Raw genomic sequence first — 12,412 nt, forward strand, 5'->3', positions numbered from 1 at the left:
GGGGTTATTTACTAAATACATATAAGTTTTTTCTTAAAATATCGAAAGTGAAAAAAAATTTTAACTGGCGAAATTTGATTAAAAAAATTTTAATTATATGTTCATTCCTCTTTGTAATAAAATCGTGCAATTTTTTAAATTTAACAATCGCATAAAAGTTCATCATATTTTTGAAGTCGCTGATCTAGATCACTGGCAATTTTTAAAAAAGAATATCATGTGCGCCTAAAAGCAAGCAATATTTGATCACTCTCAGTAAGGAGCAATTTTTAATAAAATTAAAGAACAAAAAACTTTTTTAAAAATAAGCTTTTATTATTTTGGTTAATAAAATTAACTAAAAAGTAAACAATAATTTGACTCTAAAGAAATATAACACTTTATAAGTTCATTGTAAGCTTAAACGATAATTAGGCTTTTTCGTCTGCGACAAAAAAATTCTATATTGTACATAATTATATATTTTTAACATTAAAACTTTACACCTAAATTATTAAAGCTTACAGTTTATATCACAGTCCAAATTGTTCTAATAAAACACGTGTTAAATTTTGATGGTATAATTAAGAACATTTAGGATCTCATTTTCTTGCTATAGCAATGTAACACGCTTTTATTAGAACAATTAGGACTGTGATATAAACTGTAAGATTTAATAATTTAGGTGTAAAGTTTTAATGTTAAAAATATATAATTATGTACAATATAGATTTTTTTTGTCGCAGACGAAAAAGCCTAATTATCGTTTAAGCTTACAATGAACTTATAAAGTGTTATATTTCTTTAGAGTCAATTTATTGTTTACTTTTTAGTTAATTTTATTAACCAAAATAATAAAAGCTTATTTTTAAAAAAGTTTTTTTTTCTTTAATTTTATTTTTTACTTTTTAGTTCGTTTTATTAACAAGTAATAGAATAGAAGCTTGTTCTTAGAAAAGCCTTTTTCTTAAATTTAATTTAAATATGAATTTTTTTTTTAATTTTTAGTAGGGCACATTATTATGGCTTTGGCCGTGTAAATTATTATGGTGTATTTGTATATTTTAGATTTAATGCACAATTAATATGTGTGTGTTTGAGCGGCCAAATAATAACAGTAGTATTGCTAAAGTGCTGCTTAGTTGATGGAATGTCGCTAATTTCCTAGCGGTGATCAGCAGATTGTCAATATTTCATTCAACGGACGCGCGAAATTGCCACATCTGCTCAAATTTTCCAAGATTTTCCATTCTTGATTTAACTTAAGCTGTTATGCCAATATTTTTCAGCCAGCTCTTTTCAAATAGGTAATTTTTCCAAAAGCAAAATAAATTACAGAAAAGATTACAGAGTTAAACAGCCTTAAAAATTAAGCTATGTTGGTTATACACAGAAATACAGCAGAGGGTTGTGTCTCCACTTTTCGCAAGCGTTGAGATTCACCACGCGTGACACGCTTGATTCACCACGTCCAAATATCACAATCCACGGATAGGTACTTGTATTGGACTTAGGCTGTTATGCCAAAGTAAATACAAATCTTTACCGATAACTGTGTTATCGATTAATTTATCGAATTCTAACAAAGTAATATTGCATTGTCATCGGAGTTATACATGTGTGCAAAATTTCAGCTCAATCGGACACCGGGAAGTGTATCAAATTTAACTTGCAAGATTCCATTACAGACAACAAAAGTGAAACTAAATAAAAGCTTATAAAAAAGAACATCATGTGCGCCTAAAAGCAAGCAATATTTGATCACTCTCAATAAGGAGCTAAGCAGCTGATTATGATCGTTTGCCGGTCATGTAATTTTAATAGTGCCCTAAAGTATGCTAAATTAATTAAGGACATTCACTTCATGGAAGTGATTAAGAGACTTCAGCCCCCAAATTCCAACATTGACTAACGCTAAAACTCCATGGCCAAAAAAAAAAAACTAACTTAAATAGTATCAAGTGCGCAGAAAAGTATGCAACCACATGGTCACAAGCTTTACAATACCTTTACAAAGGACTAGAATAACAACTTTACAAGGGATGACAGGAAATCAATCCAGTTTACAAAAATATATATCTTAAAATTTAATATAGCTGTTAGCTTGATCATTTTTTTATTGAAGATTCTGGAATTTTGATAAAAATTCCGACCGCTCACTCAACTCACAATTTAGGCACTGGCTATATTTAAACAAAAGAAGCCACGTTTTTCTATATTTTGAGTACACAATCTTTACCCAAATAGTAATTAAGAGCGATCCGCCCCCTGCCTCTCTAAACATATATACATCTCCTCCCTCTCGAACTCTTGGTCATCCGTTCTAACCCAAAATTTCTTACATCTCACTTTATATTCTCTACGTTTGATAGCCACCATCATTTTCTTCTGCTTGTCACACTCTTTGCTTTATGTACTTTTTTCTTGTTGTTTTTCCAAAGTTTACGTCTTTACATATCAAATTTTCTCTTCCGCTATAAATGCATTCTTTATCTGAATTTATCTTTTTATTTTTGATGAACTTGAATCAGGACCCCGGATATACCGAATTTCTTCAAAGTATTGACAGTAGTTTGAACCATAACAAACCCTGCCTTTATCTTCAGGTTCTTATTAAAGAACTTTTTGAGGGGTAGTGGTAAAGTCTTTTTTCGTCCTCCTACGTGTTTCGGTTGCATTTTATTTCTTCATCAGTGGTTGACTAAGCAAAACCAGTAGCAAATTTAGTTATGGTTGAAATATGATTTACATACTTTTTTAATATTTGCATACTATTTTAAATACATTTTTTTCAAAATCAATTTTTTGCTTTTATTTCTTGTCGCACCATGCTTCCTACGGCATTTTTTTTAGAATTTGTTCTTTTGAATGACTCCCACAATTTAACGAGTGCTTTTATTAACGAAAAATATTGAAATATTATCAACAAAAAAAACGAATGGGAGTGACAAAAACACGACCACAAACAGCAAGAAATTACAAAGTGCACAAATAAAGAAAACCAAAATAAAGGAGAAACGAAAGGAGGAAAAACGCCATGATTAAATGTTCCTTTGTTCGATAAAAAAATGAAAGAGAAAAATTGTCGGAAAATTACCATTAAAATGAAATGTATAGATGCAAATATATTTAGACGCCATTGAAGAGTTTTTTCTAATAACCAACGTAAGTTTGGTTGAAAACTTTTTTCGACAATGAATGCTTTCAGTTAACACTGGTTTTGTTAATATGTTGCAAACATGTTGCCGTTAGGAAATTTGTTTTCTGAACGGTGAGTTGCTAAATGAAATAATTATCCTTTAAATTTAAAATAAAGATCGCCTTAAAATTATTTTTTACACTTCTCTACAATATTAAGACAAAAAGTTTTATTCACAACCAACACTTTAAAATGTCAAAGAACTGTCAGATAGCCGAATAAATACGTTGAGCGAATGTAGCGCGAACAATTTATGCTCAGTAATTTTACATAAAATCCCAGCCGTTGCGCATATCCATAATACTCAAAAGTGTGTTCAAAAAAATATTAACTCAATGATTGAAAAATTGATTATGCGTTTTTTTTATGCTGAAACTATTTAATAATGACCGGATTATTTGAGTAAAAATATTTGTGAAATAATATATCAGACGCAATTTGTACTCATTTTTTTTTCTCGCTGCAGCTAAGCCTGTTTTCGCGCATTTTTTCGTATAAAACCAATAATAATCTATTTTTGACTTAATGGACCATTTTACGAGAATACCCCAATAGTTGTCAAGTTACACAGGGGAGACCAGCTGCGACTTTTTTCTGCCATCACCATATCGAAATTATCAGCTCTTCTAAAAGAAAATACTCGAATAATAATGCACACAAGTTCATTTCACTTGTTTGATATCAACTTATAGTTGACTTGTAGCTAGCTCCTTTTCCTGCCGGGTATGCACAGATTTGCTCAACTTCGGCCTCAATTGTAGTCAGCTCTAGCCGACAAATATTAAAAATAAATGCAGAGCCACAAATAAAGCAATACTTTCTTCTCTAAATGTCTAAAGTTCTCTGAATCTGAGTATTGAGTCAGATTATTCAATGGCTTGTGATTTTCCAGATATTCTTATGCAAAGTTATGAAGCTGTAAATTAGAGCTGCATTCAAGACGTAGCGAAATCAATATTTGTAGCATACTTTTAGGCCCACTATGCTTTATAAAATGTTAGCCTTTTCAGTAGAAAAAAGCAGTCGATATAATTTAGTTAGCTTCAATTTTTAGTTTTATTAGTTAAATATAATTTTATTTCAAACATATATTGTTTGCTGAAGCCGTCTATTTCCGAATATAACGTGACGACCGTGCCTAAAAGTAGACTTCAAGTTTGCAAAAAAAATTCAGGATAATACCAAATGTCTCAAAACCAATTGAAAAATCAGGCCCCGCATGGAGATTCAGTATACGAAAGGCCTTTAAACATAACCTTTTTCGTTCACACAGGCTATGTTCAGAGTTCGAGCTTCTCGGGTAAGTCCAAATAAGTAAATTGAGTAAAATTGCGGTTTTCAGATTCAGTTAGCGTGTTTCAGTCCGACGTCTTCGCTATCTTGGTCAGTCTGCTTGGGCTATCAATGATGAATAAATACTTACTTACTTAATTGGCGCTTAACCGTTTAAACGGTTGATGAATAAATTGAAGGAACATTTCATATTTTTTAGTTAAAGAAAGAGCGGCGAAACCTCTACACACTGATCGTCCAGTGCACTGTTTACTTAATATTAAATAATTTGGTTACCCTATTTTTCGCCTATCTATCAGAAGCCAAACATATTCTACCCGATGTACACATACTAAAATCTGCTCCCCAACTTTTGTGCGGGTACCTACTAAGCCCAAATCGTATATTTCTATAAATTTCTTAAAGTGTGCAATCTGGCCTACTTTTTTGGAGTAGCCTGGGTAAACAAGAGGTTTTAAAGGTTGCAACAAAAAATATCATCAACGCTTCCGAAAAAAATGCTGAGATTCAGTGCTTCCACCTGGCCAACAGCTACCCAAAACTTTCCTTTCCTACTACACCCTTAAAAGTATGCAATAACTTCAATAAAAAGCAACAAAAGAAGCAATACTTTCACTAACATCTTAACTAAGCGGCTCAGTGAAAAAACAAGAGGAGTTAACGCCTCTTAGCAGAAAACGTAATTAAAAGTTTTGTTGAGGCGCCTTGTCAGAAATCACAAAATTGGCATTGGACAATTAAAATTGAATTTTAACGCAAATGCGTGTAGCATACTTTCAGGGTAATAAGAAAAGTTTTAGTTGATGTATATAGCGCGCAAAAACCTCACCTAACAATGAAATCAAAGGCTTGCTCGGAAAAGAAACAAAATAACAATAACAAAATATATAAACAAGATAAAAATAAACGCCCTTCAAAACTTCTTTAAAAGCGCTTAAGCATGGCAAAACGAACAAAGGTTAACGAGCTAACGATTCAAGCAACTATGCGAGACTAAGTACAACAACAAAGCAATAACAATAATCACAGCAGGTGTAATGGAAAGAGAAAAGGAAGAGCAGCAGTCCATGCTAAACGATCAAGAACAATGAGCAATAATAACAACAATTTAGCTAACTAATCAACGCAATTTAGGGTTAAGCGTGAAGCTTTAATCAAAGTTTTTCCAGGTAATTGAGCTTTAGTTTTACAACATAGTGAACGGAGGGAGAGAGGGTATTAAAAAAATATTTCTGTGTAGCAGCAGACAGCCTTACGCTATTTTTTCACTGCTAAAGCACATAGAAGCACCCAAAAACATGCAACAAAAATTGTAATGAAGACCTTTTTGTAAAATAGTAGTGTAGCAAGGTAATATTGAGATTAATTTGTTGCATACAAGCAGGCGCACAATGCGGGGGTACATTTTAGATTGGCAGGTGTCAGAAAAGTTGTATTTACATTACCACCAAACATTTTTACTGAATAGCGCAAATATGCTCACTGTATGCGAGGAAAACGCGAAATCGGATTAAATATATGGGACTTGAAGGGAAAAGAAAATAATGGGAATGAGAAAGTATTTGAGCGAAAATTTTGCCTATCTGAAAAAAAGCCGCAGTACATGCAAGGTGAATAACTGGCAGTTTTTACGTATAAATATGAGTATTAATTTGATATATTGCCGGTTTATTTTTCACACTGAGTAAAGAAAATTATGAATAAAATAACGGCAAAGCGCAAATTCAAAATTTGTGTGCTCGCTTTGTCGGCTACTTTGGGTTATTTATTTCAATTAAGCGAAAAGTACAACGTTTACAAATTAGGACTGGACATGCCAGCAGCAAAGACACTCAAGTAATATTTTACTTAATATAAAGCTGAAAGGAGCTTTATTTAATTTGGCAAATTAAGGGATGGCATCAGAAAAAAATTACTCTAATTATGAATAAAAGACGCTGTGCAAGGAGAGGGTAAGAAATTAGTGTAACTATATGAGTAGCAGGGGATTAATGAAGGTGCGCTTAGTTTCTCAGAAGGCATAGAAAAACAAAATTATACTCTTATGCGAGTAAAAAAGATCAAACAGAAATGGAGGAGGAGTAAGAGAAGAAGTATAATAACAATGTGGATGTTAATAACGATGCTTATGCTTATCTTCACTGAGAAATGAAAGGATGGATTGAAAAATCAAATCCGAGGCCTAAACAGAACATGGATGACGTGTTAATAATTTGTTATCTAAGTACTAATATATTGTTATAGATCGGATATCGAATTGTTATCGAAGTTATTTAAACGAGCTATCCGTTTGTTATCGATATGTTATCAAAAAGTTATTGATTTTTTATCGAATCATGATCGATTTGTTATCTAAGTGTCAGCATCCAATCGATTTGTTATGAAAATATATCAATTTTTTATCGATAAATTAACGATTTTTTATCAACATGTTATCAAAATTTTAGCGATTTTTTACAGACAATTCATCGATGTGTTAGTGGATTCTTACTAATTTTGTATTGGCGTTGCATCGATTGGATTTCGAAAAGTTATTGAAAAATTATCGATTTGCCATCAAAAAGGCTATCGAAAAAGCGAAGATAACGCAATAACTTTTCGGAATCGGGTTAGACCAATAAGAAGCTTTCAAAACTTTTCTCAAATACATCTAATTTACCGGTTTCTTGTCAAGTTGCCTCTAAGGACGTTTTACATAAATTTCTGGGTAATCTCTATTTAATTTAAGAATATAAGTTTTCTATATGAAAATCTGTCTGCTTACACATCGAACTTCACGATTACCCTTTTTCTTATTTTAGTAGCTGCAAAGGTCTTGCTAAAAAGGGCCAGGCATAATGCTAAAATAGACCACGTTCGATAGATCACAGTGCGAAGATAAACCATATTAGCTGGGCATCCATAGAAGGCACTTACAAATTCTCGTAGGCCCATCTACTTAGAAATATCACACTAATCGAGTATAATCGTAAAAAGCATGCACAGACTGTAAATGGCCTTGCTACTTTTTCATTAGAAGGACCATAACATTAAAAGGGAAAGCACAGTTTTTTTTAGGTCTAAAACGCAACCCTCGCATTGTTGTTATGGCTGATTTGATGATATATTTTTTCTTAGGAGAAGTGAAAAGCCTTCATTGTTGAAGTAAAGTAATATAGAAATGCCAAATCTTTATAAATACCGACAGAGATAACGAAAAATTACACCGAAGATGGCACAACGCTGAAACCGGTTTGTCTTCAAAAGGAGTGACGCCAAATCGTTCCAACATATATCAACTATACAATTTCGTTAATTGAAGTAATCGTTTTTTATTTTCGATAATTTCAGAAGAACTTTTAGGAGTTTTGTAACTGAAAATATGCAAATCAATTTTAAAACGTTTTCGAAAAAATTCGAAAATTCAAGAAAATTTTATGAAAATTTTGACTTTTTTATTTGGAGTTTTCTGAATTTTTTTTTGAGTTTGCAGTTTTTAAGCCTTATTAATTTTAATCCATAAAAGTACAATTTAAATAGTTCTCCAGATTCGGATTGACTTTTTTCCGAAGAGGTTTTCAGATTTTCTTCTATATTAAAAATAAAGCTATGCGAACTTCATATGGAAGAAAGAATAAAACAACATTCAGAAAAAAGTTGGCAAAAATCAATACGAGTTTGGAGGAAACTATAACTTATAAATTGTTAGACTAAAATTGATTGGGCTACAAAAATGCAAATCGAAAAATTTGCAAAACTCTATAAAAAAAGTTCAAAACAAATCAAAATTTTTCTCGAATTTTCGAATTTTTTTCTGAAACGTTTTTGAGATTTATATGAATTAATCGGGGATTGCCCGTATTGCTTTAATTGTGCGAAAACATTTATTTCAAGCAATTTTTAATTTTATAATTTATTTAATAATTTGGGAAAAATTTAAACAACGTGACATCAGGACGGACAAGGCGACATCTGTTTCGATTATACCTTGTAAATATCTTCAATCTAGAGATTTGTTTGCACAGCTTTAGTCACAAAGACGAGCCCCCAAAAATGTAGGATTTAGATATATTTCATGAGATTAATTGTATTTTAACAAAGTTTAGATAATGTATACAGTGAATTTTAATGAAATTGAACGTCTTTACGGCTTGCTTGTTGTCTTCAAACTCTTCTTAGCTTCGCTTTTCGTCTTAAGAGCTTCGCTTTTCATCTTTCGTCTTTCTCGCTCTTTTCTCCCTTTAATTATGCAACACGCTTTCGTTTTACTCTACGTCTTTAATCTTCTTCTACGTATTTGTGCTTCTTACTGAATATCTTCTTCTTTCTTAGCTGGATGTTCACAATAAATTCCCACATTAATTAAATTCAGAGCAGCGCTTGTTGAGAATGATAATCGAGGATACTGGCTGCTGGTACCAAAACACTGTCTGCAAATTTTATTCCTTATGATGGAATTCATTTCGAATGTGTCTATCTTAACATCAATTGAATATATGTGAGTATTCCAACTAACAAATTTTAGCAGTCCGCTTAAAAAAAGACAAACACCATAAAACAGCAAAACCTGTACGCAACCTATCAAACGACCAGTAAAAATACGAAAATTAGTTCTTAACTAGAAAATCAATAAAATACATTTGCATGATGCCAACCAATTTACAACAATGGTTGCAAATCGGGTAAAACAACAAAATTGGTAAGTAGCAAACACGCAAAGTCTAACTGCAGGAACATTTTATGATGATAATATATGCGCTACCAAAGACCACAATAAAAACCATGGTTATATAGACCTTAAGTAGGTGCCACATGAATCTAAACGCAAGAATGTTTGCAACAAAAGCGCAAAACAATAGGTTAAAAGAAAAAAAACGCTAAAGACAATTTCAAAAGGGAATTGTTAAGAAGATCAAAAAGAAAGAGAAATAGCAAAAAAAATTGATATGCTTACCACACCCACCGTAATTTCTGCTCATCAAGCGAGTTACTTTTATAAAAGATATTAGCTTGAAACAATAAAAAATTATAATCAAATCATATTCAAAAAAAAAAAAAACAAATAAGGACGGGAATGTCCTCGGCTGTGCCGAAGACTTCATACCTTTCATGAATGTGGCTGAACCATAATCTTATCCCATTCGTAATCTCCAAATAATCGGATGTATAAGATAAGAAATATATAGTGAACAGATGTACATACCTAAACGATTTTTAAGGTAAATATAAAATAAAAAATGGGAAAAACCCCCTTATCTGAACGATCGGTTGTATGGGATATATATTATATATAGCTCCGCTAGAAATGATTTTTACAGGAAATCTTCTATCATATATTAAAATGTATATCACCAAGTTTCACGTTTTTATAATGGAAACTAAGGGAGAAATGGCCAAAAATCTTTCTATCTGAACGATCGGTTGTATGGGATAGGTATATACTATATACATATAGCTCCGATCAAAGTGATTTTTTCTGGAAATTTTCTATGACATATTAGAATAAATATCACCAAGTTTGACGTTTTTATATTCGAAATTAAGGGAGAAATGGCTAAAAATCTCTCTATCTGAAAGATCGGTTGTATGGTATATATAATATATATAGCTCCGATCGAAATCATTTTTTCATGAAATCTTCTATGATATATTAGAATAAATATCACCAAGTTTAGTTTTAGCGTTTTTATATTGGAAACTAAGGGAGAAATTGCCAAAAATCGTTCTATCTGAACGGTCGGTTGTATGGGATATATACTATATATAGCTCCGATCAAAGTGATTTTGCCAGAAAATCTTCTATGATATATTAAAATATATATCACTGAGTTTCACGTTTATACTTTCTAAATTAAGGGAGAAATGGCTAAAAATCTTTCTATCTGAATGATCGGTTGTATGGGATATAACTATATATAGCTCCGATCAAAGTGATTTTTTCAGGATATCTTCTATGATATATTAGAATATATATCACAAAGTTTCACGTTCATAGTTTCTAAATTGCGGCAGGAATGACCAAAATCGTCTTATCTGAACGATCGGTTGTATGTGAGATATATGTTATAGTGGTCCGATCCTACTGGATCCGACAAATGTCTAATATAATACAAAAATACACCTTTGTGCCAAATTTCAGTGAGATATCTCGAAATTTGAGGGCCTAGTTTGCGTTCAAAGAGACAGACGGACGGACAGACGGACATGGCTATATCAACTCATTTCGTCGCCCTGATCAATTCGGTATACTTAATGGTGAGTCTATCTTCTATATTTCTCAACGTTACACACATCGGACCAAAGTTAATATACCATTTCATGTTCATGAAAGGTATAAAAAAAGACACTCCAAAAAATGCAATAACGATGATCGATTTTGAATTATTGCAAGCCACAAAAAGCCGCAACATAGCCGTAATAAGTATCTTATAATGGGTTATTGATATTTTTTTTCGTTCTGTATTAGATGTTGGCAAAATGAACGAAGCTGAAAAAAATATATAAGAATCTCTACAAAAGGTAATTTAACATTGCATGTGAAACGAAATTAATTTCGATAGTCCCACTTGGAGTGCTGTACAGAACACTTCCATGTATAGCAAATAAAAGCATCATGGGAATTTCGAATAAATTATAATAAAATTTTATGCACTTTCCCCTAGCTGGCACTCTTTTTTGGTCATATATTAGTTAAGTCTGCGTACGAAGCGCAGGGATTAAAATTGGAAAAACAAAGTAGATTCGAATATGACTCGACAGATGTAGAGAAAGAGAACCGAGTGCAACAGCGCATTACTTTCGATGGACGTTTGATTGGTATTTGTTTCAATTGCTAACACTCATCAATAAAATATTAATAATTTTTCGATAACATATCGGTAACTTTTCAATAATACTTTGATAATTTTTCGATACCTTTTCGAGAGATAATCGAAAATTTTTTCATAGCGCATTGATAATTTAAAATCGCTAACTTTGCGATAAAACATCGGTAACTATCCGAATGTCAAAACGATAACAAATTGGTAACACTTCGGTAAGGAATCGTTAAAAAATTGGTACCAGTCGATACCCTTTTCAAAAAAAATTGGTAACTTTTCAATAACAAATAGTTAAATTTTCGATAATAGATCACTTCCCGACAAAGAAATGGATAATTTTTTGGTAGCATAATTATAACTTTTTGACAGATAATCGAAAAATTGTCAATAATAAACGGATACCAAATCGATAATTTTTAGATAACAAATACTTTTTGATAACATATCGATAAAAAAATTGGTTCAAGTCGATAATGTCTCCAGAAAAACAATCGGTAACTTTTCAATAACAAATAGATAAATTTTCGATAATAGATTACTTCCCGACAAAAAAATCGATAATTCTTTGGTAGCATAATAATAGCTTTTTGATAGCTAATCGAAAAACTGTCAATGATAAATCGATAACAAATCGATAATTTTTCGATAACAAATCACTAGCGGGTCGATAACAAGTCGATTACTTTTTGATAACATATCGATAACTTTTCGATAATAAAATTTGTTCAAGTCGACACTCGTTTCAAAAAAATTAGGAACTTTTCAATAAAAAATAGATAAATTTTCGATAAAAAAATCTATAATTTTTTGGTAGCATAATAATAGATTTTTGATAGATAATCGAAAAATTATCAATAATAAATAGATACCAAATCAATAATTTTTCGATAGCAAATCACTAAATGGTCGATAACAAGTCGATTACTTTTTGATAACATATCGATAACTTTTCGCTAAATAATCACAATTAAGCAAATTTGGTGTTTGAGCAAAATAATAGTAGTACTAGTAGTAATTCGAAAAAACTGTATTTTGGCTTACTTCAGGCTGGGAAGCATAATATGTGAGCTTTCGTCTGAAAATATACGTGTTTGTTTTATAAATGACATTGTACGGGGATAGCGGGCTAAATGTTTCTTCC

The 12,412-nt window shown here is 31.6% G+C and overlaps 1 protein-coding gene and 1 long non-coding RNA gene across 2 annotated transcripts in view; one reads left to right on the forward strand and one right to left on the reverse strand.

Moving 5' to 3' along the window:
* LOC137246279 (uncharacterized) overlaps window positions 1-8,880 on the forward strand; it is a 94,301-nt gene extending 85,421 nt beyond the window's left edge. The window contains exon 3 of the long non-coding RNA XR_010951434.1: window positions 8,783-8,880. This is a non-coding gene — a long non-coding RNA (uncharacterized lncRNA). The remainder of the gene's footprint in view (window positions 1-8,782) is intronic.
* side-V (sidestep V) overlaps window positions 1-12,412 on the reverse strand; it is a 494,192-nt gene that overhangs the window by 402,422 nt on the left and 79,358 nt on the right. The window lies entirely within an intron of this gene.

Source organism: Eurosta solidaginis, chromosome 3 (assembly GCF_040869045.1).
Source record: "Eurosta solidaginis isolate ZX-2024a chromosome 3, ASM4086904v1, whole genome shotgun sequence".
NCBI lineage: Eukaryota > Metazoa > Arthropoda > Insecta > Diptera > Tephritidae > Eurosta > Eurosta solidaginis.